Genomic DNA, 10993 nt, shown 5'->3' on the forward strand with positions numbered 1-10993 from the left:
CCCATTTTGATAGTCAGTGTACTCTTACTCTCATCCACTGTCTACTTCATACATTAGGAATTCTGTAGACCAAGGGACGTATTCAGTAGCAGTGGTGGCTGATGCATTGGATAATTTAGAGATGCAGCCGCCTGACAGCTGATTCTTCAGTGACTTCACTTCTACTGACAGAGGTAAAAGAAAATGCTGAAGTTGTCAGTCCACTTCTATTTTTTATGAGCAGATTTTGTACTTTTTGGAGCTATGGGATGCAGGTGCATTGCAGGAGTGAACTTCATGTGCCAATCTGCAAAGCAATCCTTGCTCTTTCTTGTGATACGAGTAACACTTGTGAAACATTTTTCACCTGAGGATGGCAAAGCACCTCATTAAAATAGATTTATTAAACCTCTAGGGTCCTCTGTAGAAGAGGGATGGTCAGCTGTTATTTATCAAGATGGCAAACCTGGGCAAAAAGGAATCCAAGTGACTAGCTCATAGTATCAAAATTTGGCAAACTTTGTATGCTTTCTGCCCTGATTTTATAACTGACATCAACATAGCCATTTGGCATATTGGCATTTTAAACATCAGTAGGTAGGCAAGGAAGGGGGAAATGCTAGATATAGGGTCTCTCAATTTCTATACTATTGACCTTGTGGAGCAGATTATTCTTTACTGTGGGATGGAGCTGGGGGTTTTCCGATGTGTTATAGAATTTTTAAATTTTTTTTAAAGATTTTATTTATTTACAAGAGAGACACACACAAACACAGAGAAAGAGAGAGAGAGAGAGAGAGAGAGAGAGGCAGAGACATAGGCAGAGGGAAAAGCAGGCTCCCTGCAAGGAGCCCTATGCGGGACTTGATCCTGGACCCCAGGATCCATAGACAGTCAACCACTGAGCCACATAGGTGTTTCTGTTATGAGATTAAACAGCATCCCTGACCCCACTGGATACCAGTAGGGTCCCCCATTGTGGCCATCAAAAAATGTCTCTGGATGTGGCCAGTGTCCCATAAGGGACAATATGCCCATCCTCCCTTTGTTAGGAACCACTGTGCTTTATATAAACTGCAAAAGAGGCCTAAAAACACATCTTGATACTTCAGAAGAGGATCCAGGTTCACACATAGAATATCTGAGGTAAGACAAACACAAACTTGATTTAAGCAAACATTGTGTAATAAGACAGAAGATTCAGAGCTCAAGAATTTTTCAGGTGGCAAATAATATTATAGGCATTGGAGCAGGCAAGAGTGATTTAATTTGAATGACCACTCATTCAGCCAAAGTGGAAGAAAGCTTACAAAAGATAAATGAAGTCTCAGGGCCTTACAAAACAGACTGGGATAGAGACCTAGGTGAGTCAGTCAAGAAATAGTGGCATAGAATGAACCAACTGAGTGGAATGAAAGCTTTCCAGGTGACTCCTAACTGTACCAGATGGTAACTTCTGAGGCTGAACACATCCCACATGAACTGCCCAGCAAGGGGGTGGTGCTGAAACTGCCAGGAAAAGATAGAAATACCTGGTGAGAGGGGCAAGGGAGAGCAGGGGTCACCATTGATCAGCTTCACTCTCTTCATAATTACTGATTAGTTGCCAGATGGTCATTTATCCCCTGAGTCTGCATTACATTCTGAATCTACAATAACTGGGAGTAGTATTTTTTTTTAATTTTTAAATATCATTTAAACATTTTAAAAATAGTAACCATAAGAAGCATTGCTATTGTTGATCTTGTCATCTAGTATGTGGGGCTGGCAATCCTTTTCATCCTGTGTGACTAATTGGAGTCTTTTGAAAGCACTAAAAGTATTTTTCCTAGAGTAAAATGTACTCAAACTAGTTTAGAATTTATATGGGATATGGTAATTTTATAATAATCTGTCATTCCTTAATTCACCCATTCATCCAAATGAACTACAAACATTTCTTTGAGCATTTATTGGTGTGAGGCACACATCACACTATGGGGCATGCAAATGTAAATAGGTGTAGTCCCTCACCTCAAGTAGATCACAGAAATTTAGAGATATAATATTTAATTGTGACAAAATATTAATTTGCCACTTGCAACACAGTACAGGTAGCCATGACAAAGACATAGTATTTCCATTAAAATTTGAAAAATTATTGCTGTTTCACCAGATGAAAACATAGATTTTAGGACATAGCAGTCAGGACGCACAGGGAATGCAAGATGCGAAAGGTCTCATGATCAGAGAACAGGACCACAACTGACATGAGTAATTGCAGCTAAGCCTAGAAAAGTGGGCAGGGGTGAGTTTGTGAATATTCTTATTCAGCATGTTAAGTGATGTAGGCTTTGATTTTTCAGCAGAGGACTTTTACAGCATATAATGACTTGACCAGGTTTGTGTTGTGGAGAGATCACTCTGATGGCAGTGTGGAAGATTTATTAGACTTCACACACATTAGTAGCAGAGAGACCAAGAGAGACCTCTTAGCCCTGCTGTTGCAGTAGTGGATGTGACAAATGATGATGACCTGAACTGAGTCAGTGACTATGGGATGGAGGAAAGAAAATTGTTCTGAGATATCTTTAGCTCTTAGGAGTAGATGGATTTAGTAATTGGGTTGATTTTACATAAAGATGTTAGAAACCAAGGAATAAAGTACCAGTGTTCACTGAATCTGCCTTTAGGTCTACATGATCAATCCAAAAAGAGTTTGGCATTATAATAATCACCCAGGATTTTTTGGATATTGTTGCCAGTTTTGTGTGTTTTTCTTTAGCTTTGACTTAGGGTATTTCTTTTGGTTTTGTTCCAGGCTCAGCAATTATTTCTTCTTGACTATTTGGAAACAGGACCACTGACCTCTCCCTAGTTTCTTGGTTCAAACTCTAACATGAACATGTGTTATCTACTCAAAATGAGTTATGGCAAATTTTTATACTGGATGACTGGATTAATGTAGGTTCTTTATTAATGAGGGAATATCTAGTTGCAGATGTCTAATACCAGTTACAGATTTATCTGGCAGCTTATGAATCAGTAAAGGGAAAAATGCAAATATGAGTATTCTCAAATTCTATATTTGGCCACTGAAGTCATTAGCATGAAAATGATCTTGAGAAACAAATGTATAAAGTAAGAGAAGATCAAAGATAGAAATTAGGAAATATTTTAAGGCTTTGTAAAGAGGGTAAAATGCTAGAAGAAAAGAAATTAGTAATAGAGTTAGGAAAAGAACTACATCCTGAGGTCAAGAGGGAAAATAATTCTTAAGAAGACAACAATGGCAAGTACCTCTGAGAGAGCAAGGAAAATAAATTAAAAGTTCCTCTGGATAGTGAAATTAAGAAGTACCCAAGTATATTATCAAAAATTACTTTCTTAATAAAGGCAGAAGTCATTTCTGTGGATTAAGAAGGAAATGGTAAGTGAGAAAGTACAGAAGATAAGTATAGTCTTTTTTTTAAATATTTTTATTTATTTATTCATGAGAGACACAGGGAGAGAAAGAGAGGCAGAGACACAGACAGAGGGAGAAGCAGGCTCCATGCAGGGAGCCTGATGTGGGACTCGATCCTGGGACTCCAGGATCACACTCTGGGCTGAAGGCAGGCGCTAAACTGCTGAGCCACCCAGAGATCCCCTAGTTTATTCTTTTAAGAACTTGTACTATAAAGTGAATTACAGAGCAAGGATTATGCTCCGAGAGGAACATATGACCAAAAAATATATACTTCAATGGAAAAGAAGAAGTGTGTTCAACTGCTTGAGAAGAAAACTGCAGAGTCCAAGAGAAAGTAGGTGTCATCAATCAAGCAGGGTCTCAGAAGGAACAGTACAGGAATTAGTTCTTTAACATAGATGGGGCTATCTGTTTGGAGGTGAGGTGGTGCATCTCTTCTTTTAAGGCATAAATGAGAAAAGAAAGAATAGGTATGGGGAAAACTAGTAGGTTGGTAGATACAGATAGATGAGTATGGATGTTGTAGGAGGGAAGTTGATGGAGTTCATGTTTCATAGCCTTTTAGATTCTCAGAGGTGTATGGGGAAGATAATTTGTTAGGATTGAGAAAAGCAGACTGAAACGGGCTTATAAAAATATAATAAGGACCTAGGATATCTAAAAGAAAAATAGATGTTAAAGGGAACAGCTTAGAGAGAAGTAAAAGGAATTTAAAGCTTTATTGGAATTGTTTAGTTAAGGCCGTTTTTTTGGGGGGAGGGGGTCAAATCATAGTTCAATAGCATAGTTGCAGAAGTTGACCTGTTTGTCCGTTAGGACTTAGGAGGAAGTTAGCAGTATGAATTCTGTAGAAGGACAAAGAAAATGAGAAGGGGGGGGGGATTGAACTTTAGCCTTTAAATCTACTGATTAACTTTACTCACATTACCTCATTTAGTCATAACAAAGTGTTCAGAGATAGACATTATTTCTCTTATACTGAATATGAATCTAAAGTTGAAAAATCTTTAGATTTTTTTTAGACTTAGAGAAAGCCGTAAGTTCTAAATGGCAGAAACAGAATTTTTACTTGTGTATGTATTATTTTATATTCAATGCTCTTTTAACCAAATTTTGCTAGGTAAGAATTAGGAATTATCTGAACTCATCAAGCAATGGGTCTAGATGGTGTGAAGAAAGCAGATGAAACATAGACAAGGGCTTTTGAAGGAAGAGACTAGAGAAGAGTCAAGGAAAAGGGTAATTAAATGTCATTGAATAATTGGTGCGTTTGGAGCATAACCACAGGGGATGTAAAAGAACAGAAGCTGGAGCCAGAAAGTGGGAATTGGGAGGTTGAAATTTCAAAGATGAAGAACATCCAAATGATAGAACATCCTGATGTGAGGTCCTAAGAGTCCTTCCTTAAATTATAAAGCTGCATTATGCTGGAGTCTATATGTCAAGGAACAATGATATTGGGATGTTGATTAAGTTTGCCAGTTAACCATGTGAAAGCTGAAATGGTCCTAATTATGGAAGAACTTAGGTTGGCAAAGAGGATAAAGCTCGTAATTGAGGTCTCAGAGAGATAAGGGTAAAAATTCCCTGCCACTATTAGATGTTACCTGTGCAAACTTAATCTTCCTAAGTATTGAAAGACAAGAACCTCAAGAATAGGTGGAGAGGAAGTTTTATTCTATGGTTTGTTTTTAACCAGCATTTGCTTTCAATCAAATTTCTATTCTCGATGTATTTTGCATTGGCCCCTCCCTCAAATTACACTTTTTTCATAGTCTTCTAATATGTTTTGTCTAAACCTGGAAACTTTTTTTCCAGCATTAATAAGTTATTTATAAATATTTTTAGTTGACTTCAGGTGACAGGTGAAGATTTAGAAAATTTCTGTTTTCTTGCCCCTCCCAATTCATTTTGAAGTATAGAATAGTGGACTGGATTAATCCTGCTCAATCTAGAGTGCTGTATTAATAACCAAAACTGCTTTTTTAAAAAAGTCTAATTATGTCTCAACAAACCATAGATAAATGGTTTTACTATTAGGGATTTATGCTAAGTCAAATCACCGGAAAGGAATAAAATCTCTCTGGTTCTAATTACAATACTTCCCATTATTATTAGAGAAGAGAATTTTTCTAGTGGGTGTCAAAAATATGAAAAGCATTTTAATTTTTTCTTTAGTGGAATCAGAAAAGGGGAACACTAAAACCAATGATAAAATCCACTAGTGGCCCTAACAAGAGTTTCCTGTGTAGAAGAATGAGCCTTAAGCACGTGTCTGATGCAGCCTCTGACCAGGAATCAGTTAGTTGCCTTTCACTGTGTGCTCTTCCAGGGCCAACATACGTAACTTTAACATGGCTATTTTTTCATTATTACCTGTGAGTGCCTTCTGGGAGTCAGCTCCTGCCAGAAGAGGAGCTGACTTATATCCTAATACTATCACTAATAATGTAAAATAGGCTGTCATAAATTCATTTGGTAAATAGCACTTATAATGGGAGTAAAGTTTTATCTTTTACAATCAGAGAACACATTAAAAGCAGCTTTCTTTAGGCAAAAAGGATGCTTTTAATCTCTAATCTATTAATAACTCTCATGTATGCCCCCACAGGTTCATTTTGTTCTTTGGATTTGATCTTTTTTTTTTTTTTTAACTTGGTCTTATTCAGTATATTCTCTAAAGGTGCTATAGTGGACCATTTTTATCACCATTCTTGAAAATACTGCTTCAGATTTTGTTTAGATTCTTTTTGTGTTGCTAATGATCAGGTTAGATGAAAAGGAACCACGTTGGTGAAATAAAGAGCAGAGCGGTAAGACTTCTAGTTTTCGTCTTACATTATTGTAAAAGGAATGGTATAGAAATCAGTGATTTGGATTGATGAATATATGAAGTAACATTTCAATTTCAAACCCATATAATCATTGTGGGGCACTTTTGAGTGTGGAAGGGGCCAATGCCAGTAATTAAACCAGAGTAGCAGTGCAGAATTAATCCAGGATTTCCCTGCATACACCAAATGTACGGTCATCCTGCCTTTTTTTTTTTTTTTTTTAAGATTTTATTTATTTATTCATGAGAGACAGAGAGAGAGAGAGAGAGAGAGAGAGTGGCAGAGACACAGGCAGAGGGAAAAGCAGGCTCCATGCAGGGAGCCTTATCCGGGACTCGATACCGGGTCTCCAGGATCACGCCCCAGGCCAAAGGCGGCACCAAACCACTGGGCCACCACTGCTGCCCCGGTCATCCTGCTTTTATGCCCTTTATCCCATTCCATGCTATTTTTCATGATTATTTGTGACACTGATTTATCTGGTTTTGGTGGGCTGAAAGCTACCCGAACTGGTGTTATTTCTCTCTCACTCCGTTGTATTTCTCACAGTGTCAGCATATAGTACATCTTCAAAAAGTTAGTCTCCCAATAAAGATGAATGTTTGAAGTAGGTATGAGCACAGTCTAACTACAATGTGACCAATATATAGTTTCACATAAAAGAGCAGCTTCTGACATCCTGCCTCTTTCATGTGTGCAATAATACCTTTAGAATTCTTACTACCCTCCAGAGCTCTGTCCTAATTTTTTATCATAAGCTCATTTAAAAATAATATTTCTGTATTTTGTTATCTGTAATTAGATATATGTTCCACTTAGCTTCCAGTTGTAGAGGATATGAAATCCTGTCCCAAATTCACTCAGTTACACAAATCAAATCCTTGGTAATCTCTCTGAAACATTTCATTCTCTTTTCTCAGCTATAACTGATTCAATTTACAAAGAAATTACAGGGGAAGAAATACTTATTTTTCATTCCATTTGGAGATTTTTTTGAAATTCTAGACTTTAGAAGAAAAAACAATCATCTTAAATATGACTTACCTACGTCACTTTTGGTTGCTAGGATCCTGAAAATTAAAATCACTTGTCCTAGGTCAAATAGTAACAGAAAAGAGATTTATGTCAATAAATTATATACACTCCTATTTTCAACCTGTGTGTGTGGATTGTAAAGATTTCCTAACTGAAAAAAAAAAAAAAAAGAAGAATCTTTCTGGATAGTGCATCACCTACAATGATGAAAAATTTGACTGTTGTTGTTTAACCAAATAAAAGCTTATGTGTCTTAGATAAGTAAGTCTGCAAATAAGTCTATAGCGATGACATGGGAGCTTTAAAATATCCATATTTCAGGCTCCTTCTGTCTTTTTTTTTTTAACACTGTCTCTCCCCTGTAGTTTGTTTCTCCTTTTTCCCTCATAATCTCAATAAAACTAACCAATTTACAGATTTCCATCTAATTTTTGGGCAGGAAGAAGTAGGAATGAATAAGATGGAAGGAAAGTACATATCTTTGAAAGGCAAAACATTCCCAGAAGTCTCCAAGAGATTTCTGTTGAATCTCATGGTCTATTGATGGCTATAAAGACAGCATGGGGCCTATAGGCTATTTGATTTTTAAGCTGGCACATTACTACTCCAGAAAACCCACAGTGATTTCCTAAAATGGAAAAGGAAGGAATAAGTGTTCATTAAGTATCCAGCAGTGTTTGCTATAATTAATTTAAATAGGAAGGGAATTTTTATAAGTATCTTAGTATCTCTGCCTTAATCAGAATCGGACTCAAATCATGGAACCAGGAGTGACACCCAAGATAACCTCAGTATCATTCTGGTATAGACATCATTCTCTCTACTTGACACCACCATCTCACTATGCAGGACCTTGATGATTATCCACTCTATACCAGCTTTCCTCAAGGGGATAGACCTAAGCAGGCCTGACTTGCAACTTATTTTCCTACAAACATTTGTTTTTCATATTGATCATCTTCAAAACTTAAATACTTGCTGATTTAATTAATTCAGTTAAACTTGGTTGATAATGACTGAAGATTATATGAAGCTATTTTGATATGTTATCACCTTTGACGGCATTTTTACATCACAGATTCTTCTGTGCTTTTATGCAAGGAAATTAGTAATGTGCAGTATTTATGTTCCACAGTAAGACATTAGTGAAGAGATATTTTAGGAGACAGATTCTTTCCTAACATCCCTGAAATGTCCCATGGACATTAAGCATTGACCTTGATCATGTGACTTACCATATGGAAAGAGCACATGGTTTTGGTTTTTGGAGTCAGACTCTTTAGATTGATATTTATACACGACTATAGTAATGTGACCTTGGCCAAATGTCTAAAATCAGTGTTTCACAGGTAAAATGGGAGAAAGTAAGTCTTCCTCAAAGGGTTGCTCTGAAGGTTGGTATCAACTGTGTATTTGATGACACTGTTATAAACTGTAATGGGCTACATGCCCTTTACATGCTCAATTTTATTAGTAAAAGATAAAAAGAAGTAAATTTAAAAACAGATGCTCACCTTTCTTTAAAGGACAGCACTGTCAAAGCTTCAAGCTTTGTTTTAAACCCTGATGCTTCCCTCTGCTGCCTCTGCTGAAATCATTTAACATTTCTGGGTTTCAACTTCTTCATTGGTAACATAGAGATAGCATTGCTTGCTTCCTGTTATCACAAAAAAGATATAGTTCTATTAGTGTTTAAAAATAAAAACAGGTAGGGTGCCAGGGTAGATCAGTCACTTTACTATCTGACTCTTGATTTTGGCTCAGGTCATAATCTCAGGGTTGTGAAATCGAGCCCTGAGTCAGGCTCTGTGTTCTGCTGGAGATTCTCTCTCTCTCCCTCTCCCTCTGCCCCTCACCTTCCCCTTGCACTCTCAAATCAATCTATCTATCTATCTATCTATCTATCTATCTATCTATCTATCATCTATCTATCTATCTTTAAAAAAATAATTTAAAAAGATAAACCTACTAGTTTCCTAGGAGCTGCATAGTGGGAAGAAAGAACAAAACCAGAACAGAACCAAACATTCCTGGCCAAAGCAAAGATCAAAGAGATACTCGGAAAAAAAAAAAAAATAAGAGATTGGAAAGGGAGGATGTTTTAAAGCCTACAGGGAAGAATCCGTGGCTTTTTTTTTTCCCCGTGGCTTTAATATTAGCCAGAGAAGCTGGTAGTACAGCAGACCAAAATCTCCCTTCACTATATTACAGGCATGGGTTTCCAAAACTGGTTAGAGACATCCTGTATGTAACCTTCATTTGGCTGGAATGAGTTGAAAGTAAAAGAGAATAGGCTCTTTTTGCCATTTTAGGCAGTCGTCATTTGATGGCTTTTCATATTTCTTCTTTCAAAGTCAATTTGCCCAATTCACAAAATAGAAGACATATTTAAAAGGAAATGTGGCTAGTGTAGAGGGAGGCAGGGTTTTGTCATGGTACCATTCTGTTTTGTCTTGCTCCTCATCCACCACAATTTTAGGAGCTCAGTATCATTGGCTTCTCCTTCTTCTACCTTGGCTCTATTAGATTAAAGTCTGACCTTTTCTGACACTAGCATGGTTTGGGGGCTTCATGTATGTGACCCAACCTAGGAAATCCTTAGTCATACATTATGGCAAACAAAGATTGGCAGGGGATGATTTACAGGTATTTGAGAAGGCTACAGTATTACAGTTTGATTGTGAGCTTCCTGATATATATTTTTTTTACAGCTTTACAAACAGAAATGAAGAATAGCAGTAATTTATTTGTTGCGCGTGCCTACTATGTATGTTTATGACATGGTGTGAAAAACATTAATGTTACCATCTTTTAAAAGATTTATTTATTTATTTATTTATTTATTTATTTATTTATTTATTTGAGAGAGAGAGAGTGTGCATGAGTAGGGAGGAAAGGGAGCAGGGAGCCTGATATGGGACTCAATCCCAGGATCCTGGGATCATGACCTGAGCCAAAGGCAGATGCTTAACCGACTGAGCGAACCAGGCACCCCTAGTGTTACTATCTTTTTATATTTTCATTATGATTCTACAATGAAGATGTTGCCCTTTTGCAGATAATGAAGCTGAGACTCAGATAAGTAGTTCACCCAAATACCCAAATATACAAGTAATATGTTATAAACAGGGTTTGAACCCATGTTTGCATGACTCCAACATTTCTGTAGCTAATGGCTACACATACTGCCATTTAGAATATCTTTTCCATCAACCACCAAAAATATAACAACCAAAAAAGGTCCGATAGTTTCAGGAAGGTGTTACTACATTCCTTAGAAATAAATACTCCTCTGTATATTTCTGGTGAAAGTATACCACCAAACAAACATCAAAAAGCCACTGACAAGCAAATTCAGTTACTGACTGAGATTAGAAAGCAGAGTAGGTTGACTTAGCTAAAGACTCAACAGTATTTGATATGAATACTGTTAAGAACTCAGAAATCTACACTTCATCACTGAAAAATAAGCCTTTTCAGGGATGCCTGGGTGGCTCAGCAGTCAAACATCTGCCTTCAGCCCAGGGCGTGATCCTGGGGTCCCGGGATCAGGTCCCACATTGGGCTCCCTGCATGGAGCCTGCTTCTCCCTCTGCCTGTATCTCTGCCTCTCTCTCTGTGTCTCTCATGAATAAATAAATAAAATCTTTATATATATATTACATATATATAATCCTGGTAGGAGGGCAGCATATTG

This window comes from Canis lupus, chromosome 13, assembly GCF_011100685.1.
Source record: "Canis lupus familiaris isolate Mischka breed German Shepherd chromosome 13, alternate assembly UU_Cfam_GSD_1.0, whole genome shotgun sequence".
In the NCBI taxonomy this organism is placed as follows: Eukaryota; Metazoa; Chordata; class Mammalia; order Carnivora; family Canidae; genus Canis; species Canis lupus.